General features: G+C 37.8%; 1 pseudogene across 1 annotated transcript in view; it reads right to left on the reverse strand.

Moving 5' to 3' along the window:
* The window catches only part of LOC144373281 (transport and Golgi organization protein 1 homolog), a 112,084-nt pseudogene that overhangs the window by 41,855 nt on the left and 42,674 nt on the right, over positions 1 to 27,555 (reverse strand). Inside the window, exon 2 of the transcript XR_013433005.1 lies at positions 5,750 to 5,883. The product of XR_013433005.1 is annotated as a transport and Golgi organization protein 1 homolog (transcript). The remainder of the gene's footprint in view (positions 1 to 5,749; positions 5,884 to 27,555) is intronic.

Genomic DNA, 27,555 nt, shown 5'->3' on the forward strand with positions numbered 1-27,555 from the left:
GTAATATATTTAGACATTATGTGTGTTTTCATAAATTGGCAAATGGAAAAATGTTTAATATTGCTTTGGTCTGTGTCTTTGCTGAAACAAGGTTACTAAATTTTAAGATTCTATCATGTGTAATTTATATACAGAGAGTATAAGAAGTTTCAGCTGGGTTTCAATTACAGTATAACAGTACCTTAAAAAACATGAAATTATTTCATCTTATTAAAGTGGAGTAATTTTATAAGGGTTGTTTTAGAATGTGAATTTATAAAAAGGGTTAATGGTTAAAAAAGAGATATAAAAAGATTCAAGATGTGGAAATATATTTTAATATAAAAGGTTAAAGGAAAAAGAAATGTTTCTAGTTGAGATAATCTCTGTGTGGTAAAGTGAAAAGTTGTAAAATGTCATTTAAAAAGATTTTGAGGAAACTAGACTTAATTTAAAAGCTTGAGAAAGGTAGAAAGAAAAAAGGGTATTTGTACATGGAAGATTGAGACAAAGCTTCTTAATGGAGTAAAAAAGAGCCTTTGGTTGAAGGGCAGCCATGTAAACTAATATTAAGCGATTTAAACAAAATCTAAGCCTCGTTTAAAAGAGTGAAGCTGTAGGTGGTGAAAAAGTACATTTAAAAGTACAGTATAGATGATAAATGAAATGCTTTAAAAGGTTAAATTAAAGGTTGTTGAGATACCTTCATGGCGGGAAAAAAATTGCTTTACTCATCAAACTATTAAAATGTACTTATTAAACTAAAAAGAGGGAGATGAGATAATCTTTGTTTGTTAAAGTAAAAAGTTATAAAATGCCTAAGTACATTGCAAAAAGCTTTAAAAGGTTAAATTGAAGGTGGTTAAGATGCCTTCATGATGGAGGAAAACAAATATAACCCATGAAAATGGGAAGATAATAAAAGATTTAGATAAAGAAGATTAAAAATTTGAAGTGGAAAACTTCAAAAACAGAAGTACAAAAAGGTAAAAAAAAAAAGAAAGAAGATGTAGAAAGATAAAAAAGATATAGGAAGATAAAAAGATGTAGAAAGACAAGAATTTTATACCCACAAAATAGGAAACAAAAGAAAACTAGGAGAGAAAAAAGCAACTAAGGGTAAATATAAAAACCTTAGAAGAAAACTAGAAGATAGAAATAAGATAGAAAATGGTTAAAAATGTCAAGTAAAGGTATTTCAGATAGAAAATACAAAAGGCTAAGACAACTATGGTTTCAAACCACATCTAAAAATTAAAAGGACTAAAGTAATTCTAAAAACTAAGGCAAAATGCTTTTGAAAGACTTAAATTTAAAAGGATCTTAAAGGGGTATATATCCCCCAAAGATAAACTTAAAATAACCCTTTTTTTACTCTATAAACTTTTTAAATTTGGATTCATCAGGACTTAATGCTGCGGAAAGACATATGTTTCCAAAAAAATGTACATAAGCCTAAGGTACTTTGGAAAGATATTCTAACAGGACATTGGAAAGCTCCTGACCCAGTGTTTGTCTGGAGTTGGGGTTCTGTTTTGTGTTTCCACAGGGAGAACAGCAGCCGATTTAGATTCCAGAGACACTAACTAAAACAATTTCTACAGACCAAAAAGAAGATAATTTGACTCAAATCCATAACAGCTGATATCCAGAGCTCCAGCTTGGCTATTCTTACATCTGCGACAGTGATTAACCACGGTGCCTTTTTTCAATATCTATTTTATTATTGCATTTTTCCCACATCATAAAGTTCTATTTTATTTTTTGAGCTCATACAAACCTAGGTTAATGTTTTTCTGATCAGCTTTGTTTTTTGACTGTGTTTTATTTTTTGACTGTGGAGTTTTTAAACATTGCAATGGAGATTTTACCTAGGTAAAGCTACAAGGCTGTTATTATTGTCTTATGTGTTGTATGTTATGTGTGCACTGTTTTGTGTTGCATGTCAGTATGTGTGTATGTCCATATTTTTATATGAGGAGCGCTCATGAAAAAATGGATCCAAATTTTCTTTTTTTTTATTCACGTGATTTAAGTGGTTTAATCTAAATTAGGTAAACAGCTGTTAATGACTGTTTTCAAAGGTGGTTAACAGAACTGTTTACTTACTATTGTTTTTAAAGGTGATTAACAGATCTGTTTGTTTACTTTCACTTTTCCTTTTCATTATATTTAATAATTCTGTTCAGGATAATGTCTCTTTAACATTATTGCCAGAATTCCCATCTCCATCCCAGTGCCAGTGAAGACTAAGAAAACCAAACTACAGCTTCTATGATAGCTATCACAGTAAACTGTATAAAATGATGCATCAATGAATATAACTCAACAAGTAATGCTCAATCAAGGACTTGATTTACTTTGGGAGGAAATGGACATATTGATAGACTCCTCTGATTTGAACTGCTTGCAGAACTTGCCTGGACTATATATGAGTTGCATGCATTGTGAACTATCGTCTGGTGCAGCAAATTGTGGTACTGCTGGCATATCCTTGCTGATGGTGTCACCAGTGATGCAATTTCCTTGCCAGCGCACCCCATGTTAATTGTGGTAATGCTGGCATCTTTGCTGATGGTGTCACCAGTGACACAATTTTTCCAAAGGAGCCGTCAATTGGCTTGGTGTCGTGGCATTTCTCTATCCTCCTCCCTTCTACTAGTGATAGTCTAAAATTTGGGGGCCAACAGAGGTGAGGCAAGAACCTCACCCCCCCACTGGCACCAAGGTTAAATTTGGGGGCCAACAGAGGTGAGGCAAGAACCTCACCCCCCCACACTGGTGCTTAGGCCTATCCACAAGCATGGCTGAATGCTGGACTGGTAGTCAGTGACGGGTTGATCTGGTTGCAGTGAATTCAACCCAAGACAGGAAACTGACGTCTAAAGGTCAGTTCTCCCATGACGGGTAAGAACCATATGTTGAATTGAACAACCTACCAGACACAGTCCTTTAGCCACATTGCTTGTTGTTTAATTAATCAGAAGGGGGGAGAAAATTAATGCTGCAGTCTTGGCTGGGCACAGAATCAGGAGGCACTCACAGCCTTGTAGATTCAAACAGCAATTCTTTATTCCAGACTCACACCGCCTCCACACAGGTTCAGGGGCAATCCAATCTCCCGAACAATTCACCTCCTAAAAACTTTTTCTCCAGGAGAACTCAGCGGGAACTCAGGCTGCAGGCACACCCTACTCCCAGCAGCAATCATCTTCAACCTCCAACTTCCCTAAAACTCCTTTTGTCTTAAACCGGGAACACCCTAAGGAGTGGGATACTTCCTCAAACCTGATCAGCTCTAAACCCGGATCTGCCTTGTTCCTTGAGCAAGGTCACCTTACATGCAATGTCAACAGCGAAATCCATTTAACATGGGGTACGCTGGCAAGGAAATTTTGAAACTTCATTCCTACTTGACAATGGTCCTCAGCAGGGGAGAAAATAAAATTACAATATAATGCATATGAAACCACATATCAAGCTTCAGTTTCACCCAAAATAAATCCTCTGCAGAAAAAAAACCCATTTATTTTCAGCACCAACAGTTAAATTATATGAAGTTACATAAAGTGTACAAAAGGTATATAAAGTTCTCCTTGAGAAAGACACTCCTATTACTAACTACTGACTAAAAGGAACAGAAGATTCTTGCCAATAATTAAAGGAAACTGATAGGCAAATCAAATGCACAAAAAAGAAAATTAAAAAAGGCATCTTATCACTACGTCTAAAATATCCCCATTCATGAATGTTCTTGTTATATCTAGAAACCATCTGAGAGCCAGTATTAGTGGTAGAATACTGCCATGAAGATTAGATAAGACGGAGCAATTAAAAGTTTCATCACTGCAGATAAAGTCTGAGACTCTAGAAAACCAACAACATTGCAGAATGAAAACTAAAAACTCAAAAGGAGAATCATTTTGAAAACTAAAGAGTTTTTAATTTCTTAAGTATAACACTTATGACATGAGAGGCGAGTCTGAGGGGAAATACACTTTTCCCTTCTGATGAAAATTCTATTAAGGTTAAATTTGGAAAAGGGAAAGAAACCAGAGATGTATGGAGAAAGGAAACACATTTATCTCTTCTTAATCTGTGTCAAATGAGACCATAGATTATATAAAGCTCCATAATTACACACTGGGTGGTATCCCATTTCTTGTGATATGAAAAAAAAATGATGCAGAATCATGGAGGCTCATGACTGGAAATAATTTTTATATCTAATTTTGCTTCCATACATCATCCCTGCCAAGGTGCTGTTGATTTGATTTGTGGGTGGGGAGCCAAGAACTGCCACAAGAGAACAAATTCTGCATAAGCTACTATCAGAACAAATGTACTTAAGTGCCACTGCCCTGAAAGGAAATATTCAAAAGGAAGATGGATTAGACAGGGGTCCTTTCCTAACTGAGTTTTTCACTTTATAGGGAGCTAAGATAAAACACAACCTGACTGAAGGCAAAGAAGACAAATGAATGCCAGAGGAGCAATGCAAACAAAGTGCCACCCAAACACTCATTCAGTCGGCAAAGATCCTTTCTGGTCAGGTGCTGAAAGCAGGGCTCCTCAGGAAGACAGGATGAGTGCTGCCACCCAGAATGGCAAGAGTCCTAGGGATGAACAGAGTTAACAGGCTACAATGTGAGAGGAGAAAATGCAAATCAAGCCCATTTATCCAAAAGCTCAAAGAAGGGGAGAAAGATGACTACTACATGAAAAGTGCCACTTAGGTACATGGAAAAACAGTTCCAAGTTTAAAGGTTACCAATCCTATTTGGTATACTTGAAAGAAACAATACATGGTTCTTTATATGGAGTACTGCAACTGGGACTCTGTCTAAATATAAAGTTTGTACCTAGAGGCACCATGTTTCAAGATCATTCCCTAAGAGTCAGAAATGGCAACAAAATGAAACTAGTTTTCCATAGGGATTACTCTTATTTTCTGTCTTATTTTCTGCTGTGTGGTGTTTTATTTAGGGTGAGAACTTTCAAGGATGCAACCCGGAATGTCTCTAAACTGGAACATTCCTACAGTCATCAAAGACCCTTGCTACTATTTTAAGTAAACAATCCACATATCACATTTTTTTAAATGAAAAGGACAATACTCATAAGCCTCTCAATGAGGTCACTCCTAGTGAATCTCCCCATTTAATATATCAAAGCATGATATAAACAATGTCATGTCTTTCATCAGAAGATCCATATAACTGGCTGGAAGTAGAACCCCTGGGGGAACCTTCAGGCATAGAATATAGGAAAAGCAGGAAATGGATGACCCAGAAGTTGCAAAAAAGAAAAAAGGGGGGGGGAAAGCACACAATGAACATAATATTCTGCTTTTTTAGAGTAAAAACAGCACAAATGATTAGGTAAAATACACAAAAAAAATCAAGTTTAAATATGCATGCCTGAGTTACTATCTCAGACTTAATTTACAGGATTAACTCTAATGTCCATGAATCCTTCCCTTTTGAAGCAGCAAAGCTAAGAATTGTCAGGTTTTCATCATGACGACCTTTATGATGTGTAGAGCCTTCTAGAACTTGATGTGAGGGGTAGCAACCAAAACCAGAGTTCAGTTCTGTTTCAGAAAGTCTCCTGACTTTCTATGCTGTGCCAGGCCTAAGATGTGTTAGGAGCACAGGGCATAGCAAAGAGGTCAGGTTAACTCTACAAAGACCCCAAGAAATCAGTCATTTAAATCTACACTGCTACCCATCAAAAGTAAGAATACAACACCTGTCAAACTTTTACTTACACTTCCGGCCCAAAGTTCTGGTGATACCTCTGCAAGTTTATAGTAGACATATACAGGGTCACCTTTTTTAAAATTAACAAAACGACAATCTGGTCCTGTGAAATCTTCAACAGCTTCACCTCGATACATTAACACTGTATATAAACATTGAAAAAAGAAAAAACAAACATTAGGATTTGATTTTTCACAGTCCATATTGACTCATCAGGAAATATGAATCCCACTATGAACAAAAATCAAGTTTCTCCAGTACTCTCTGGAATCACTTTTAATTCACCTGCTCAAAGTATCTAAAATCCTTAGAGATTTTATTGCTATAAAATACAATATTCCCTGCAATTAGACGAGGGAAAAGGAAGTTTCTCTATTTTTCTCTGTGCTGAGAAATAAAAAGCAAAGTGGCTACCACCAACCATAGCTGGTTTCAGTGAAACTCTTGGTTCTTGCAGGCCTCAATTTTTTTCTGTTTCATAATCATAAAAAGCTTCATTTTGCAAATATGTAAATCCAAGTGTAGACATGGACAGGCTTAAGTATGGCTTCATGCAGAGGTAATAGGGAAGAGGTTAGAATATCCAGGAACCCCCAAGGGGTTAATTAACTTGAACTAACTGCTAAAAGACATTACCTTTAAGTGGCTGCAAGTGCTACCATGCAGCCATAAACACTGTCAATTTCATTTGCAGCAGAGTTGCTGTCTCTGGGTTCAGGATCTGGGTAAATAACCAGGAAATATATTTTCTCTGAGCAAATATTGTTGACTATATCCAACATTAAGATTGTTTCAAAACATCCTCATTCATATTTTTTTTAATAAACAAAATCAAAAGTGGGTATCCTATCTGACAAGGAACAAGTTTAACCATGAGAAAAGGTCAGGCAATACCTTCATGCTTAAAATGCAGGAGTAGGATCACAATTGATCTAGAAACTGGTAGAAGCAACATTTTTCTTTTGGTTGACCAAATAGACAGTTTCTGATTTAAGATGAAATGGACAATAGATGTATGTAAAAAGCACAAAGAAATGGAAATAACACTTTTTCTAAAAGCCAATTAGCAGTAAAATACACAAGAATGTGTGTTTTATAAAAATATATGTCTGAGGAACAAACACAGATTTGGAGAGGGTAACTTGTTTTTTTGAAGCTAAAATAGGACTATTTTCAGAACTGTCAGCATCCTAATTCATATATAATTAAGAGGCCAAGTTGAAGGTGAGAGACACTTTAAGGTGGGGAATTCTCATCACAAGTGGAAATGGCAATGTTTCTCTTGTTCCCCCTTAGGTCATAGAGAATTTATAAATCAGTAATATATTAGGTGACAACATAATGCATACTATGGAGCACCTATTTAGTTTTTTTTTTTTTTTTTGGAGCACTTATTTGGAAGGCACACAAGGACACCTGACATACACACCTCACTACTTCCTACAACACAACACAGACCCACCTGTTGTTTTTGGTCACATCTGTTTGGACACAGGCCATTTCTCAAGTTATGTTACCCCACTGAACCTAACCAACACCATGTCTTAGTACTGACAAAGCATCAGTGATGAGATTGTCCAGGTATCCCACGTAGGATAGCGCTCAATAGCAAAGAATAGCAAAAATGAAAGAAAATATCATGGCAGCTGCTTTGCTTCTCTGAGTGTTTATTTATTCCAGCCTTAGGGTTACCTCTAGGAACTTCTTAACATATATTGGAGACATCTTTTTTCTTTATTGGAGTGAAACAAACAATTCAAATTACAAAATTTGGTTTTGGTAACACCAATTTAGACATAAAGAGCTCAATGGTAAACTTCTTGGCCTTTTTAGCATGAATATTTTAAAATATGTACTGCTTACAATTTATGGACAACACGGTCATCAAGTTGCAAGGTTACTAGAAACCAAGCGGGAGTCCATAAGAAGTATTCTGGGCCAGTAAATATATAGAGGAAAGAGGTTCCAACAACACTAGTGACTGAGTCTAAAACTGAATTGGCTTATAAAAATCTTGGAGTATTTTTTATTGTTATTGCAACAAACCTCTTCATCTGAATCTGAATGGCTACATCCTCCCCACTGCCCACCTCCAATCCAGGAATTCTGTCCGCTTCCTGCGCACAGAAGAGGCTGCAGTTCCCAGGTGGCTGGTGCAGATCCTTGGCCTCTTTCAAAAGCAAAAGATTATTGGCCCACCTGCTACCCTACCTCAAATATGAAGGGAGGCTTCTATGCACAGAAATGACAGGATTGAAGCAGAGTCGGGGCCGAGACCTCGGAACACATTGCGTGCCTGGACTCGGTACTCTTCCCAAGCCTAAACTCTAGTCCCTGTTAAAAGGCAAAACCAGCCCAATCCCCAGTGCAGCAAAAGGATGAAGGGGCCAGTGAGCCTTTCCCAAGGAGCCCCACCATCAACCTGCCGTGGGAATTAGGGCCACCGAGCCCTGGAGAGCATCTGCCCTGATACTGCACCGGCCCAGGTCCCTGTAGAGGGGGCAGAAAAGCGCTCTGCTACAGCGTGGGCACAACCCCATCACCCACTGAGATCCTAGGCGAATCCTGGAAGGGAATAAACTGAGAGCTGTCCCTGGGGAATCGTGTTTCCCAACCCCCGCCTCAGTCAGTAGAGAAAAATAAAACGCTGGCAACAAGTGGGAGTCGAAGCCCCCCCACAACCTGAGCGGGCTGGCTGGGGCACCAGCAGAGCCAGAGGGGACACACGCAGGGTGCCGAGGCTCTGTCACTCCTGCTCCCCACCCGTCATCCTGTGACCCCCTCACCCAGCCCTCGGGGCTGGGGACCGGGAGATTGGAGCCCCATGCGGCCCCAAAGAGCCACAGTGGAGACCCTGGGCTGCCCGCCCGCCTGCGCACTCACTGCTGCATTTGTCGTCTGCACAGAGTTTGTGTTTCGACCAGCGCTGACCGGTGCTCGGGTCCGGTTGGCCTGGCACTCGCCAGTTCGGCCGCAGCACAAACAGCCAGAAGAGCACCATGAACAGCCAGAAGACCAGCACCTGTGCCACAGCCATGTTGTGGTCACCTGGGTGAGCCGGTGGAGTAGGCTGCAGCGGGCGTCTGTGGGCACGTAGGAGATGGGGCTCAGGGCGCGTGTGGGTAGCCAAGCGCAGAGGGGTGGCGCCAGGGAAGGCTTAAGCCTTTCCTGGGTGACACTTCAGCAGGGATATCTGGGGGTCGATCCACAGACTCTACTGGAGAACGCACGGAGCTGGAGCTCCGTCCTTCTCTAGTCCAGACCTTCTCCTCGACTGAAGACCTTCTCCTCTAGTCGCTGCCTTGGCAACTAGGACTCTCCTTCTCGTCCAATCACCTGCCTTTGCTTCTGTGCCCTCACAAGCGACCCTCCACATGATTCTAGTCATCACCCACCCATCCCCCCCCCACCCTGCCAACTGGTCCTTTCTGGCTTTCCTCAACGTCTCATTTCTGGTTCATCCTGAACTAGCCCACTCCACCATCACTCCCATCCCCCATTCCTGGTCTGGTACCTCCTTTTCTGAACTACCAAATCCCACCCCTGACTTGTCACATCTAGTCTCTGGTTCCAGGCTCCCTCCCCTTCAAACTCCTAGAGGTTCCTTGAAGCCCCACCCCAAGATCCCTCTGATTAGGAAAGGGGAAGTTGAATGGTACTGTGAGTGAGGGTGTAAACTGGAGACAGTGGCCTGCTTTTTTTTAAGGCGGGGACAGGTGGGGGCAGAGAGATGGACATTAGTCTTCAGGCTAAGATCTTGAGATTCTTATCTTTATCTGTAAGGGAAGAAATTACTTAATTCAAAAGCATATTTTTAACTCTCATTTTGTGCTACCATTCATGCCAGACGCTGGACAAAGCCCAAGCATGGTGTGGGAGTGGATGAAAATCAAAAGACAAGATATCTGGTCCTGGTCCAAAAAAGTCCACAACTTAGTGGGAACCAACTGACAAAACTGATTGTCAGAGAAGAAAGCTAGTAGCTAACATTTCTTGAATGCTTTCTTTATGTCCAGTTGTTATTCTGAAGGTTTTATACATATCAATTCATTTAATCTTCATAACAATAGTACCTTAAAATACTAGTAGGCCCTATTCCAATCCTTATTTTAGAGTAAATTGAGGCAGTCACACATCCAGTGAGTAATGGAGCTAAGTATCAAGCCCAAGGAGTAGACTCCTTTTCATCACAACCTATCAACTAACAAGCAATTGTACTTTCTGACAAGAGGAGCAAAATCTGATTTAAATCATAATATAGCTGAATTACTGATATGTACAGTTAAGGGGGGAAAGGCACAAGCTAGCCAGCCCAAGGAAGAGTGTCTGCAATGCTCCCATCCTGGGTGGAGCCATTCTCGTTTGTCTGTGACCAAGGGCTTGTTACTATAGTCTCTGCTAAGGTTATTCATCAACCTCCAACAATGAACCTATCAGTTGTTTCTCCAAATTAACTGAATCTTTAAAACTTAGAGAAAAGAATGTAGTCCACCATGTTCATAATGTTAAATAAAGAAAACGATGGGAAAAAAAGGTGTGCACAAACATTTGTCTACAGGGGCCATGAGAGGTCCCCGTTGGTCCAGTGTACTTCTGCGCTTTCTGGAGAACCAGTGGATCATACAGAGAAACTATCTATCTGAGTCATTCTTCATTTCTTTTCTACCATGTATTTATTATGTTATAAAATGTATCTAGTAGGCATCTCTAACAACATGTTGAAAACTGAACTCATTTTTCTCTCAAAATCTGCTTTCAGTCTTCCCTATCTCAGAAATAACAATGACAATTTAATTCCCATTATCCAGGTGCTCAAAGCCCAAAACTTACAAACCACCTTTGATCTCTTTTCTCTCACATTCCAACTCCAGTCCATTAGACAATATTATGTCTTTATTTTTATAATTTTATTGAGATATAGTTGACCTACAATAAATTGCACATTTAAGGTGTACGATTTGATAAGTTTTGACATGAATATACCCATGAGACTATCACCAAAATCAAAAAAGTATTTCATCCTTCTTTGTAATCCCTCCCCTCTCCTTTTCTGGGCTGTCTCCAAACATCTCCTGTCATCATAGATTGTTTTGCATTTTCTAGAATTTGATATAAATTACAAAGCATTTTATTTATTTATTTTTCTGACTTCCTTCTTTCCAAATAAGCATTTGAAACATGCCCAGAATCTGACCACTCCTCTGCATCTGCTAAGCCAATATACAGGCCAAACCCACATCATAAGTCACCTGAATGATTCCCATAGCCTTCTTCTGTCCTTGCTTCTGCCCTCATTTTCCCCAATATCTATTGTCCTGATGGCAACTAGAGTGATATTCTTAAATATAAATTTGATTGTGTCTCTCTGCTCAAAATCTTCCTATAGCTTCCCATTTCCAAATAAAAGGCAATGACTTTAGCCAGGCCTGGTCATACTCATCTGTAATCCCAGCAGCTCAGGAGGCTGTCAGGAGGATCCTGAGTTCAAAGCAAGCCTCAGAAATGTAGTGAGTCCCTAAGAAACTCAGTGAGACCCTATCTCTAAATAAAATATTTTAAAAAGGACTGTGGGTGTTGCTCAGTGTTTAAGTGCCCCTGGGGGTTCAATCTCTGGTATCAGGAAAAAAAATAGCCATGACTTTATTATGGATTGCCCTGCCTTATTATGGACTGTTCTTATTCAATGTGACTCCCCTCATCCTTTTCTCCCCATTTCCTAAAATTCTTCTCTAGTCTGTTAGTTCCATTTAAATACACCAATCCCACCCCTGCTTCAGAGCATTTATACTTGCAACTTTGCCTCAACCTTAACTGCCCAAATCATCTAACTAGCTAACTACCCCCTCACTTTATCATGTCTCTGTAACAGTGGCATTTCATGTGATAAAGACTTTTCCTGGCCATCCTACACAAAATAGAGCCTCTTGTCATGACTATCAAGCCCATTACCCTGCCTTTCTTTCTCTTCAGACTTGCCTTACCACTTTAGACTTCTCTTACCACTTGCCTTACATTTGTTTATCTTCTTGACTGCTCTGACCCAACCTCAAACACAATTTCCAACAGGAGCAGGAAATTAGTTATTTTGTTCACTACTGTTACATCAGTGACTAGGGAAATGCCTAGAATGTATGAGAGAGTTAACAAATGATTTGTTGGATAAACTCATGGTTCCAATAATATTATAAATATACTACACTATTAACCTAAACACATATATTAACTATTAAGCCCCCATATATAAATAGTACTGAGAGGAAATAAGCTATGAGAACAAGGCATTTAAGGTCCACCTCTCAGCAGCATGCATCCTCAACTCCAGGAATGTACACCTGAATGTGTTTGTTGAATAAAAACATACTTGTGTGGAGAGTAGTTGTTTGGTTACATGATACTGGAATATTTAAGTAGATCTTTTAAAACTAGTTTTAATTTTTTCTTATTTTTCTTATTATAGAATATGGTATGTTGTAGATTTTTTCTTATTGTAGAATAGAAATTAATGATAATTCATTGGTGGAAAAATCAGAAGAGCAAAATGATCTAATTGCATATTACCTTCTTGATATTTACTTTGACTCATAATCAGATATACTTTTATATGCATAGTCAGTGCTTCCAGTTACTGAAGAACTAGTTGCTTAGTTTGTAGAGTTTTCAATATTTTGATTTATCAGTATTATTTTTTAAACTTATTGCCTTAAAGACATATTAACTAGTCTGGTGGATAATGAGAAGAAAATTTCTCAACTGGCCACAATAAAGTAGTGGTGGTTCTTTCTACTAGGATACATACAATTAGTGGATGAATCAGCATTCACTTTTACTCATAGCATTTAAATATGTGGCATTGATGTTTAACATGTTTAATATAAGGTTATATTAAAATCCTTCAGAAAAGGAACAGGATAGAATGTGGTGGTGATTGTTGGCATGGAGATAAATAATCTCAAGTGAATTATTCTTTAATACCTCAAAGGGAATTCTTACGGGGTTAGGGTTGAGTAATTGTTAAAGGTAAATGTGACCAGTTTGGGTGGAGGGGACATAAAATTCTAAGATATGAAGGGTTCCTAATGTCAGAGTACAATCTAAATGAGACAAAAACATATCTGAAACAAATAATTGGCAGCATAATAACATATACCATTGGAAATTTGTGAAGGCACTTGCCTAGGAGCATTCATTAGGCCTACCGCTGCTGTTACCAGGAAGAACCTCATCTATTGTAAATGATGTGCCAGAGAATAGTGTTAAACATTTATGGAAGACTAAATCTCTCCAAGAGGGGCAACAGATTTACCCTCGCATATGAAACATTGGAAAAAAAGTGGACAAAATACAAACAACAGTTCTCAGATATTAGATAATAAGCAGCATAAGAGTGACCTGATTAGATTATAGATTAAAGTCAGCAGAATAAATACATAAACATTTCTTACGACTAAAATTGGCTGTATGAAATGAGATAAATGATCTATTAATTGCCAAGATAAAAGTCTCTTCCCTATAGAAAGTGTGTATTCAGGACTAGAAATCTTGGCACTGTGTCATGTCAAATGTAGGAAAAAACCTGGCAGTTCATTTTGATGAGACTTAAGAAATTTCTTTTCCAGGGCATTTTGAGGTTTATCTAAACTTTGTAGATAATACAGGGAAGAACATTTTAATCTGCAAATAGATTATGTTCATTATTAGTTTGTAATCATTTCACAACTATCATATAATATTAAAGCATCATAAGAGACTGCCTATCATAATAGAAACTTTTATGACTCTAGCCATTAACATGTATTTTTCTAGTTATTGTAGACTCATACTTTTAAGCTAGTGCTATTGGTAAAATATATGATTATTTAAGTCTGATTGCCTTACTAATTTTGACCAGTTTATTTTTCAGATATCCATTTTGGGGTTTACTCTTTCAATTAATTTTTCGTTCCATGGACAATGAAATTGTTGTTGAGTATATAAGATGTTTCAGTTTCTATGTAAGTTGACCTAAGTGTCTACCACTATTGATGGGCAAAGATATAAGTAAGTTAGTATTTTTACTTAAAACTGTTATAGATCTAATGTACTTGATTTGTTTTCCTGACACAAAAGAGTATAAAACTAGAAAAACTAAACATTTTCAGGTATTAATTTCAGACATGATTGTAGGCCTGCTGCACAAAACACAATTAGGGAGATGAAGCTCAAGTAAGATGGTGGTCATACTGAGTTAAGGAGAAAATTATCAAAGTGCAAGATTATCATAGTGGTTGGAATTTTGTGGACAAGAATGTCTGAGCTATTTATGGTGGGTGCAATGTAATTATGTGTGTGTTAGAGAGAGAATACTAAAAGCCTGGAGGAAATTCATTTTTGATATGAATGTACCAGATGAGACTCTTTAAGGCTTAGCAGAGTTTGACTACTATAAAGGAGACTGAAGATGATGCTAAATGGCAATGTTGGAAGAAATGGTTTCCAGCAGAGTCAGGTTGCAGCAGCTTCATTAATATATCATGCTGAAAATGTATGTGGCAGCCAGAGAGGAAAAAGGAAAAGAAAGGTGTGTGTGTGTGAAAGGAATCTGACGACAATCAAAGGAAGATCAGTAGAATAGAGGAAAGGGATCAGGGGAGAGAGGAAAGCAGGTAAAAGAGAAATACTCGAGAATGATATTGGCTAAGTTTTATCACTGTATTGTACATATGTATGAAAACATAACAACAGATCCCACCATTATGTACAAGTATAATGCACCATGAAATATGGAAATAAAGAAAAATACCAAACCTAGTGAGGCGAGGTGGAATATGCTTATAATCCCAGTGACTCAGGTAGATGAAGCAAGAGGATCACGAGCTCAAAGCCAGCCTTAGTAAATCGAGGTGCTAAAGCAGCTCAGCAAGACCCTGTCTCTCAATAAAATACAAAACAGGTCTGGGGATGTGGCTCAGTAATTGAGTACCCTGAGTTCAATCTCTGGTACCAAATAATAATAATAATAATAATAATAATAATAATAATAATACCACCAAATCTAATATGATCAAAACAATTCACCAGTAATTAGCCTGCATGACACATAAAACAGAATATCCTTTATAGGAAGACAATATAATCCAGACTTCCTATGATGTATCATCTATAAATGACCAGAATATCCAGGGGTGCTTAACCATTGAGCCACAACCTCAGCCCTTTTTTTGCATTTTATTTAGATATAGGCTCTCATTGAGTTGCTAAGTGCATCCCTTAGTTGCTGAGGCTAGCTTTGAACTCTTTTTTTTTTTTAACAATTTTAATTTTTAATAATGGAAACATTTTGCTATTCCAGAAAAAATTTCAGGGGAGAAAAATCTTCCCTATAAAAATAAACTCATCAAAATTATAAATATTATAACTTTTTTACTTCTGCAATTTAAAATGCTCCCCTGCAATACCACCCCTTCATATAACACCTTTCCTGTACCATCACATTTTGAAGAGAAAACAGTATTACAGCAAAGCTCAGTTTTAATTTAACGTAACATTTGTAAAATGACTTTTTAAAATCTTTGGCCTTCAGAGCCTTTATTCTTATTTTACAACATTAAAAATGCTGCTATAGTAACCAGTGTTTGGGAGAGAATATCTCTCTTCTAGAACCATGAACAGACAGAATTTTAATACAGTAACTTCCAAATTGTAACTTGTAGTGCACATGACAGGAAGGTTTGGATAAACACAGAGGAGAATATGCCTATTTCAGACAATCTACTTCAAGTAAAAAAAAAAAAAAGAATTCACAGATACCCATCAGCTACTACTTCAGGTTCTAACAGTGTCATGAATCTGAGAAACAAATGCTTCACAAACTATAAATTTACTGGGATGAGTAATTAAAAGACCAGGTGGTTGATAACAGTATATTCAAACCCAATCCACAGTCTGAATAGGAAAACCAGTATTAAAATCATGAAGGCATTCCCTGAACAACAAAGGCCAAGTGTTGGGTGACAATGTCACTAAAACCTCATTGACACACTAAAAAGTAGTTACATGCAAAATTAAACAATGTGTGCCATGCATAATTTATTAGCTTTGAACTCTTGATCCTCCTGCCTTAGCCTCCTGAGTCGATGGGATTATAGGCATGTAGAATATCATTAAATTTTGCCAGAATGCAAAGAAGATAGAAAAATGAGAACCACAAGAGAAAATGTCACATATAAAAAAAGTTCCGTGAACTGACCCAGATGTTAGGATTAGCAGAAAAAAAATTTAAAAAGTTTTTATGACTAATTTCAAGGAATTAAAGAAAAGCTTAATCATAATGAATAAGTAGATATGGGTGTCAACATATAAATGAAAAATTTCTTTTAAAAGAAATAAAAAGTATAGTATTTGAAATGAAAAATTCATGAAACAAATCTATCATCAGATTATATAGTGCAAAAACAGCAAAAAGTTAACTTGGAGATAGACCAATAAAAATTACCTGGTCTAAAAATCAGAAAGAAAAAAAATAGAGACTTGGTTACTATCATTACAAAGTGACCTAACATACATATAATTAGATTTCTAGAAGAATAGAGGCATAAATTGTACAGAAAAAATATTTAAGACAATGATGGCTAAAATTATCTCAAATTAACAAAAAAGATGTTAACAGATTTAGGAAACTCAGTGAATACTAAAGTTAGTTACAAAGCAAATCACATCTAGATGCATCAGAGTCAACTGTAAATAATCAATTAGGAGGAAAAAGGTCTTGAAGGCAATTAGAAAAAAGTGGTGTGTTACGCATAGGTAAAAATGACTAAAATGATAGCTGACTTCTTATCAGAAATGAGAGATTAAAGTTAACGGAAAGGTTTAAGGTGCTAGAAGACAAAAACTGCTAATCCAGGATAAGTACTCTTCAAAACTGAAAGCAGAATAGACATTTTCAAATAAATAAAAAGTAAGAAAATTCAATACCAATAGATCTCTACTATTAACAATGCTAAAAGAACCTCTTCAGGATAAAAGGAGATGATCCATCAGGTAGAAACAGATGCACTGTGTGTTTTAGTTTACTGTGTAATAAACTTAATGGTTTAAAATAAAAATTGTTTGTTATTTCTCCTTATTCTATGATTTGGCTTTACATAACCTGATGGGTCCTTTGCTCTAGGTATTTATTAGTGCTTATGTGGTTTCCTTTAGCAGGGATTGTTTAACCAAAGGTAGAACTGACAAAATAGCTTTGTTTACATGTCTGCTAGCTCAACTGGTTGGGTCAGGCTTATCTCCTCAAATGCTTTTAGTCATTCAGTCATTCTAAAATTTTTTATTTGTTTATTTGTTTTATTTATTTTATTTGTTGATTAGATTTCTAGAGGATAAAAGTAGAAGGTATATACCTTCCCAAGGTGTTAGGTCTAGGATTGGCATGGCATCACTTTCACCAAAAATATATTTTGTTCATTAAAACAAGACAAAAGACCAGCCCAGACTCAGCGGGTGGGAAAATAGATATTACTTCATAATGAGAGAAGCAACATGATACAGGAATGTGGAGAATTAGGGGTAGATATTTTAAAAGACAATGCACCATAAACAGAAATGAAAAGTACTAGAAATACTAAAATGTAGGTAAATATAAAAGGCAATATGTATACATATTTATTCTTTTAATTTCTTGGAAACATGACTAAGGTAAAAAACATAGGGTATACAGCTGTAATATGTATGACGACAAAGCACAAAGGACTTGGGGAGATGTGAGAAAGTATCACAAATTAAATTAAATTAAAATTAAATTGAAGAATGCATTTCATAATTCCTGGAAACATTGCTAAAACAATAATGTAAAGCAATAAAGCTAAACACTAATGGATAAATTAAATAAAATTTAATTTTTATTTAATGTAATTTTATTTAATTACATTAAATAAAAATATGAATAGAACGAAAACAAGAAATAGATAAAAATACATCATGAATAGTAAGCCAAGAAGAATGTAGAGGCTATACTAACATCAGATGAATTTAATTCAAGATAAAGAGTTTTATAAGAGATAAGAAAGACATTTCATAATACCATAATGTGTTTTTAAGAACACAGAAACATGACACCATACAACCAAACATTTATATGCCCCAAATATATGAGAGCTGACAAAACTGAAGAGACAAATCTATACTTTGAATTTTTAACACCCTTTTAACAACTGATAGTAACACTATAAAAAAATCACTAATGATACACAAGAGTCTGAACAAAACTATCAACCACCTTAACCTTATTGACATTGACTGACAATGCCCAACAACTCCAGAATATATATTCTTTTCTAGTCCTCATGGAAACTTGCAAGATAGGTTATATTCTTGGCAAAAAATTTTAAATATTGAATTTCAGTTTGTTTGCTGATCACAGTAGAAATAAATGGGGTATTCTTTAATAAAACTGGTCATTAAATAAAAGCCCTACAAATCATCAATAAACAGTGTTTTAGTTATCTATTGTTATATTTTTTAAAATTCCAAAATTTAGTGGCTTTAAAAAATAACCATTTGCCGGGAGTGGTGGTGCACACCTGTAATTCCAGTGGCTCAGGAGGCTGAGGTAGGAGGATCAAGAGTTCAAAGCCAGCCTCAGTAATGGCGAGACACTAAGCAACTCAGTGACACCCTGTCTCTAAATAAAATACAAAATAGGGCTAGGGATGTGGCTCAGTGGTCGAGAGCCTCTGAGTTCAATCCCCACTACCAAACAAACAACCATTTTATTTCTCATAATTTTGTAAGTCAAGACTTTAACCAAGGTTCTGCTCCAGTGTCACCTAGGCTCACCCATACAGCACACGCCTGATTTAGACTGCAAGGTCTGAGATGGCTTTGTATGTCTGGAACTAAGGTGCTGACTGTTGGCTTTATGTAGTCTCCCTTTCCATGTGGTCTTTCATATGTGAGGGGCTTTCTTCAAATGGACTCTCCCTCCAGCAAGATAGCCTGGGCTTCTTTACAGTGTGGCACAGGGTACCACAGAGAAGAAAAAATGAGTTTGTGCCTTTAAAGGATACAGTCAGTCCTTCCTCAAGTCTCAATCTTGGGTAGGATCTTGGTCCATGCATTTTGGGGGAATTTATAGTTGGATGACATTTTAATCTACATTACTATGTGAAATGTCTTTGTTTTCATGATTTCATTTTTGCTACATTGTTTCTTTTCCATACAATCAACTACAATATAGGATAATCTATTGATGATAATGTCTCTTCAATTGGTTGTGTGAAGCTTGCTCTATAATAATTTATATAGAAAAAACTTATGGGAATAATATTCTCTAAATGACAATTTCCTGATTTAAAAAACATATAATTTGTAGCCAGTACAATAGTGCATGCCTATAATCCTAGCTACTCAGGAGGTTGACAAGTAGGAGAATGGTAAGTTTGAGGAGAGCCTGGGCAACTTGGTGAGACTCTGTCTCAAGAAAAATAAAAACAAAACAAACATTAATGACTGCAGATGTAGCTCAGTGGTAGAGCACTCCTCAGTTCAATCCTCAGTGCTGGGGGTTAAAAAAGGTCATTCATCACCATACTAAGACACTCCTTAGAGAAAAGTAATTGCAAGAACATTGTTCTCCTTCCTTGGGATATGTTTTTTTTTTTTTTTTTTTTTTTTTTTTCTAGATTGGAATCTAGAAAGCCTTTTGTGTGCTTTGTGCTCTCATTATGGTTATGTGGCTTTTTAAATCTTGTTCATGCCATTGGATGTAATATCAGATTTTGGGTTTTTTTTGGTGGTGCTGGGGATTGAACCCAGAGCCTTGTGCATGTGAGGCAAGTACTCTTCCAACTAAGCTATATCCCCAGCCCCAGTGGATTTTTTTTTTTGGAGGGGAATCTCTTCTCAACACATTTTGTGCCAGATTGTACTTGAGAAAGGGAAGTGATATGTACAGCATGGAACGATATTAGTTTCTGATTTTCCCACTTTTTAAAATCTTTTTAAAAAATTATTTATTTTTAATTCTAATTTGTTATATATGACAGCAGAATGCACTATAATTCATATTACACATATGGTACACAATTTTTCATATCTCTGGTTGTATACAGAGTCACATCAGTTGTGTCTTTTTTGAAGAGAGAGAGAGAGAGAGAGGGAGGGAGGGGGGAGAGGGAGAGGGAGAGGGAGGGAGGGAGGGAGGGAGGAAGGGGAGAGAGAGATTTTTAAATATTTATTTTTTAGTTCTCGGCGGACACAACATCTTTTTTTGTATGTGGTGTTGAACATCGAACCCGGGCTGCATGCATGCCAGGCAAGCGCGCTACTGCTTGAGCCACATCCCCAGCCCCTAGTTGTGTCTTTATATGTGTACTTAGGGTAATGATGGTAATCTCATTCCACTGTCTTTTCTATCCACTATTTAGATGTATTTGAGAACTTTAAGAAAAATCAGAAATACTCTTTCCTATTTTCATGAAATCATGAATTTTTAGCCATGTAAAATCTGTCCTGATGGGTTTTGGTTATATTTTTATACCTCATGAAAAGAGAAGAAATGTTCGCCAGGACAAGCCTCTAAACTGGAAGCTAATAGCCATGTTATCTTGTGTGCTCTCTTCCTCCACATCATCACTTAGGTTTGAGTGAGGCCAAGAACTAATGACACAAAGAACAGAAGGAACTTTTCTTGTGATTACTGTATATTGTTTAAAGATAGCAAAGAATCAACTATTTGTAGCATTTTGAAAAATCCACATATAAATTTTTACTAGACTTTAAAATTTCTTCTTTGATACTCTGGTTCTACTCAAATGGTCCACTCTCAGAGGGGAAATTCAGAGAATCCTGGGAGAGTCATTATTTGTGAAGTCATAGTTATGAACAAAATCCTTTCTTGCAAAGACTTTCAAGCTGCCTCCCTTTAGCTTTCACTCATTAGTGCTGGTTGATACATGATGCTATTAAAAAAAAATCTGATCCTTATCTCACACATCCCTCTCACAAATATTGTAGAAGTACATTGTGATCCCACGAATCTTTGTCCATGGCCATCTTTCCCAGAATTCCCCAACTGTCTCTCATTTCACAGGGTTTAATCAACCTCCTTCCATCCTATTTCATATAAAGTAATCAACATTCCTTATAAAAGCTGACAGCACTTGGGTCCCCAGAACAATCCTTGTTGAGAAGGAAAAAAAGAAATTCATGACCAAATAGTAGAGAAGGCAGCCGAGTCACTTAAAAGCTAAAATTGTAATAAAAGAGAAAAGAATGATCAAGGAACCAATTAAAAGACTATTCATGTATTTTTCTCCTAAGAACCATCAGCCATGCTTCCGTTTGCACAGGATGTTGGAAAGCGAAGCAAAATCCAAAGGACCACCAGGAAAAGTAACATCTTACTCCCCTAGTCCAGCTGTTGACCCCTCTCCACAATCTCTATTTGCAATGGAAATCTTACACCTTCTGGATGAGACAGAATGATGTAAATCGCTGGCCAAACAAATGAAAAGGCAGCAGCCTATTGTTAGTTCCTGGTTCACTTCCATTAACCAGTACCGGCTCAAGGGGCGGGCAACTCCATTTCCACCCTCAAAGGAGGAGTTGGGCGGGGCTAGGTTTTGCACATGCTCCCAAGGCAGGTTTCTGGGCATGCTCACCTTACCATATAACTGTGCTTTTTAAAAAACTTGGCATTAAAGATAAAGCAACCTTACTTTATACTTAATTGTGAATGGGCTGCTCTAACTACTCCTCTTTCATATTCATTTGTTATTTTTAACCATGCTTTATGTCTTCACTCTGTTTCGAAGAGGCAGCTGGAGCCCACAGGTCTAGACCCTCATCTGGGTCCTGCCAGAGGAACCATCTACCACAAAGAGAATCAAGACAGTCATCGAAGACAACATTCCAAATTTTTATCCAAGTAGAGAATTCAACAGTTAAACTGTCTGCAAAAATGTAATTTTTTTTTGTAGGTAGACTGAGATATATAATTATCTTTCTGAAAACACTGCAATTTTATTTTGTTCTAGTAAATAAAGTCAATCTAGATGAGTACAGAAAAGGGTGGAAACTTGGTACTAAGGTAATCAAATACAACTTAAAAATATGACCACACACATCTATTTTTTCTCTCACCCGAAACAGCTAAAGGACAATACACAGATTTCTAAAAAGATATATGAGGCAATGGTAGATGAAACAGTGCACGAATTCTTTGGAAGATAAAAAGTGGATAAGAAGAGGACAACAGACTCAAAAGAGCTGTGGAACCAAAACACTGGTATCTTGCTGGGGCTGACTGCCGGAACTGAAACCCTTTCAGTTCTCCAAAAACTCAGATGCACAAGCACAGGCACCATAGTACGGAGGAACTGAGAGGATCCGCACACCAAACACCAAGAGCACCATGTGCCCTCAGCTCCCTGTCTTTCCAATTTAAACCACCAATTTCACTGTAATGGTATAGGACTCGTCTTAGGATACAATGAGTTGTCCAGTGAAATCTTCAAATCTGACTTCCCCAGTGCAAAAGCTGGCTTGCCAACCAGTGCTGTTGGCATGAGGCCCAAAGGCCACCCACCTGTTCACAACAGAGCTGCCTGTCAGCTTTGGGGAATTTCACCAGCACGATGATCAGAGGACACCAGATGTTTCAGATAAACTGCTAACAAGAACAAGAAACTCCAAAACAAAACTTTTAAAAAGAGGAGGAAGAAGGAAAAGCAAATAGAGGAAAAAGAGATAATACAGTGGGCAGGGTAACACTTTCTGAAAAGATATAATAAATATCCTCCCTGAGATATATTTTAAAAAGCTATAATAAATGTCCTCGGGGAGGATATTATATCCTTGAAATGGGAATAAAATACGATTAAAACAACAAGCTGAGAACAAGAAAAAGTTCTTGAAGAATATAAATGTGATACTATCATAACAAATTTTAAAGATAAAACACAAGAAAAGTCCAAGAACTGTGTTCTGTAAAATAATGCCAATTGCCTAGATTTTGAATTCTCCATATATTCCATAAAAACCACACCAGTCAACAAGGATAATCAAACCACCCCTAATCTAAGCCTACCACAAAATTAGGAGTCGGGAACTACTATAAACTTCCACTTGAAGGTAAACAGAGAATGAACATCCCAAACCAGCTGAGCTCTGAAGCCCTCACTGGTCTAGGGAGGCAGACAGAGACTGCACAGGAGCAGGACAGTGGGGCTCTAGCAGTGCCAGACAGATGAAGTTCATTTTCCAGAATGAGGTCACCCCAGGATGACTGAGATTGGTAGTTCAGAGCAGTGGCTGCTTAGGAATTCAAAGGAAGGGCTGGAAGGAGACGCAGTCAGACATCTAGGGACACTTTGCTCTCGGGTGAGAAAGGGGTAATGCAGACAGCCTTCGACAGTCTATGGCAGGGAGAGAGAGAGAAGCAATGGGAGAAAATTCAGAAGGACAAAACCAAAAGCCTCGCCCAGCCCTTTTCCTACCAGTAAAAAAAGCACCCTACTGAAGCCACTGTGCTTCTCTGTATTTATGAGAGAAAGAACTCTTTTTCGGGGTGGGGTGGGGTGGGGTGGAGAGGGAGGTACTGGGAATTGAACTCAGGGGCATGAACCACTGAGCCACATCCCCAGCCCTATTTTGTATTTAATAGAGACAGGTTCTCACTGAGTGCCTCGCTTTTGCTGAGGCTGGCTTTGAATTCATGATCCTCAGCTTCTGGAGTCACCGGGATTACAGGTGTGCACCACTGTGCCAGGCTAGAAGGAACTCTTGAATTAAGAATCTCAGTAAGGGTGAAAGATCTATATAATGAAATTTACAGAACCTTAAAGAAAGAAATCAAAAAAAGACCTTAGAAGATAGAAAGATCTACCTTGCTCTTGGATAGGCAGTATTAATATTATCAAAATGACCATACTTCCAAAAGCGCTATACAGATTTAATGCAATTCCAATCAAAATCCCAATGACATTCCTCATAGAAATAGAAAAACAATCATGAAATTCATCTGGAAAAATAAGAGAACCAGAATAGCTAAAGCAATCCTTAGCAAGAAGAGTGAAGCAGGGGGCATCACTATATCAGACCTTAAACTATACTACAGAGCAACAGTAACAAAAACAGCATGGTATTGGCACCAAAACAGACTGGTAGACCAATGGTACACAACAGAGTATACAGAGACTAACCCACAAAACTACAATTATCTTATATTAGACAAAGGTACCAAAAACATGCACTAGAGAAAAGATAGCATCTTCAACAAATGGTGCAGGGAGAACTGGAAATCCATATGCAACAAAATGAAATTAAACCCCTATCTCTCACCATGCACAAAACTCAACTCAAAATGGATCAAGGACCTGGGAATAAAACCAGAGACTCTGCGTTTAATAGAAGAAAAAGTAGACCCTAATCTCCATCATGTGGGATTAGGCTCCAACTTCCTTAATAAGACTCTTTTGGTGCCAGAATTAAAATCAAGAATCAATAAATGGGATGGACTCAAACTAAAAAGTTTCTTTCTTCTCAGCAAAAGAAACAATCTGTGAGGTGAATAGAAAGCCTATATCTTGGGAGCAAATCTTTACCCCTCACACATCAGATATAGCACTAATCTCTAGGGTATATAAAAAACCTCAAAAGCTAAACCCCAAAATAAATAAATAAATAAATAACCCAATCAATAAATGGGCCAACGACCTGAACAGACACTTCTCAGAAGATAATATACAATCAGTTGACAAATACATGAAAAAATGTTCATCATTACTAGCTATTAGAGAAATGCAAATCAAAACCACTCTAAGATTTCATTTCACTCATCAGAATGGCAGCTATTATGGATACAAACCACAATAAGTGTTGGCGAGGATGTGGGAGAAAAAGGCACTCATACACTGCTGATAGGACTGCAAATTGGTGCAGCCAATATGGAAAGCAGTATGGAGATTACTTGGAAAATTGAGAATGGAACCACCATCTGACCCAGCTGTCCATCTCCTCAATCTATATCCAAAGGACTTAAAAACAGTATACTACAGGACACAGATGCATCAATGTTTACAGCAGCACAATTCACAATAGCTAAACTGTGGGACCAACCTAGATGCCCTTCAATAGATGAATGGATTAAAAACTGTTAGGTTCATCCCATGAGCGGATCATCTAAGGTTGGTCCTTCTGCATCTGGCTCTGTTGACAGCATAACCTTCTCCAGGTTCATCGTGTGGGTGTAAATGGGAGCGTTTTCTTTCTCTTTTCCTTTAAAGGCTGAATCACACTCCATCACTTGCAGGCACCCCATTCTACTTGCCCTCATCGGCTGGTGGCACTTGCTTTGTTCGTTGTCTTGGCTGCTGTGAATGGTGTGGCAATGAACATGGGCAGGCAGGAAACTCCTCAAGACCCTGATTTTAAAAGTGGTAAGAGTGGACTTTATGTTGACTTTCTCATCCCAATAATGATCATGAATGGAGAGAGGGAGGGGAAGAGACTTTGGGAGGTGATGTATAAGCATGGATTGTTGTTTTGGGTTTATGGATGTGTATTCATCTCCAAATTCATCAAGCTGTATATTTTCAATTATGTGTGACTTTTTGTATAACCTCAACTAACAAAAGAAAAAAGAAAACTAACACACTTGAATGAGCAGATGTGGAACAGAAAGCCAAACACAGCCCTGACTTTTATTGGTGAATATTACAGGTGTCCATAAAAATTCTGGCTTTGATTTTTCTGGGCATTACAATAGAATTGGGTTTCCCAGCTCTGTTTCCAATCAGTCAAGCCGATGTTGATTCTTTTTTTTTTTAATTACTCAGTTGATGAATCTATTCATATATTTATTTGTTCATCCAATAGTTGGATGATGAGTTAGGCATTTTAAAGTTAGTATTTTAAGGACAAGCGATGCATCCGATGTTGGTTCTTTTGGCCAGTAACACCCGAGTGGAAGTGACGTGTCACTCACTCCCAATGCAAACTCTAGCTGTCAGTGCTTAGATTTCCATGTTCCTCTGTTCGATTGTGTGACACACACAGGTGGAAATGCAGCCTTCGGTGAGCATGGCCCTCACTGGACACGTAACAGGAGTAATAAAGCAACGCACAATCTGTCAAGCTACAGAGATTTGTAGGTTAGCCTTTCACAATAGGCCTAGCCTGCCCTGACCAAGTGAAGCCATTATGATGTAGAGAAAAGCATATTATGCCAGACATTGAGAGATTTGTGTCACAGACTAATCATGATAGTAATCAAGAGAAAATAATTTCCCATTTGAAAAGCCCCCTCCTCAGGCTAGAGTGATCCATGTTGAAATATATTAGAATTGGAGACATAAGTACAAACTCCTGCTTAGCTTACTGTAGAATGACTGTTACATGTAGAAACATTTATCTGCATAGGTATGAAAATGCCCACAAGTATCTCCTTGCTCTGTAAACCGAAGAGCCTAAGAACCACTGTCTCCCCACCCAGCAGCAGTAAGTACCCCTGGTGCCCAGCTCTCAAGGCCCAACACCTCTGCAATAACAGAAACCAGGATCCTGGGAGAAATGGCTGAGTTTAGGTCGGGGCAGAAAGTATCCAAGAGAATACTGAAGCATCTTGCAGTTCCAGAAAGTAAGGAAATGGACAAAAAAAAAAAAAAAAAAAAAACCAAAACAGTAGCAATAACTCCACAAGGCTTGGGGGTAGGTCACAGGGACACAGGAACCAATCAACTGAAAGACATCTCAACAGATGGCCAACTGTGAACAAGCAATGCATAAAGTAATATGTGAATATAACTCAAAATTTAAAATAAGTATGCATGAGCCCATGCTTAAATAAATACACAAATAAATAAGTATGGAAAAAGAGACAAATCTACCTTGCAGAAGAATTCTAAATGATTCCCACGGAAACTTCACCCTCAAGGAAAAGGGGTGGAATTCCCACACCGAAGGTGCCAACAGCACATACTGACTTCCTTCTGAAGAGTGTAAATATGAAAAAGCGGAGAAAACCAGTAACTTTACAGTGGAGAAAATGGATAGGCACTATCTCAAGTCAGGTGGTCAAGGTCAGTATCATCCATGGTGAACTGATGATAGAAGCACCCTTGGTGTGACAGTAAAAGAAGGGCACTTTACCTCTGTGCCTCCTCCAAACACATTGCTTTGGTCAAATCATGAGGAAAATGTCAGACAAATCCCAAGAGAGGGACATTCTACAAAATACATAATCAGTATACCTCGAAACTCCCAAAGGCATCAACAATCAAGGAAAGTGTGAGAAGCTGTCACAGCCAAGAGGACTCCTAGGAGATATGACCACTAAATGGCATGTGTCCCCCTGGATGGGAATCTAGAACAGAAAAAGGACAGGGGGCATCTAAAGAAATCTAAATGAAGTGTGAACTTAAGCAGAACCCCCAGTTCTAGTGGGGGTTCCTTACCAATGTGAGATATGAATAGGTACCTACTGAGGAGTGTATTAGAACCCCCCAATGCTACCTGTTCAGTATTTTTGCAAATCTAAAGGTGTTCTAAAATAAAAAGTTCATATTAAAAATACTGCCTACAATGCCAGAAAAGCATGAACTACGTAGGCAGGCAGGTACTCACATCTCCCAGGTATTCAGGCTCTCTGAAAACACTGCATTGACAACCAAAAACCTCACTGATAGGAAGTAGAGACTTCAATAGACTGAGTTTTGCCATGTTTGTGGTTTGTAAAACTCAATGGCTTAGATGACAATTCTTCTCAAACTGTTCTATGGATTCATTGCAAACTCAATTGATATTTCAGCAGAAGTCTTGCAGAAATGGGCAAGCTCTT

The sequence above is a fragment of the Ictidomys tridecemlineatus genome, unplaced genomic scaffold, assembly GCF_052094955.1.
Source record: "Ictidomys tridecemlineatus isolate mIctTri1 unplaced genomic scaffold, mIctTri1.hap1 Scaffold_348, whole genome shotgun sequence".
Taxonomy (NCBI): domain Eukaryota; kingdom Metazoa; phylum Chordata; class Mammalia; order Rodentia; family Sciuridae; genus Ictidomys; species Ictidomys tridecemlineatus.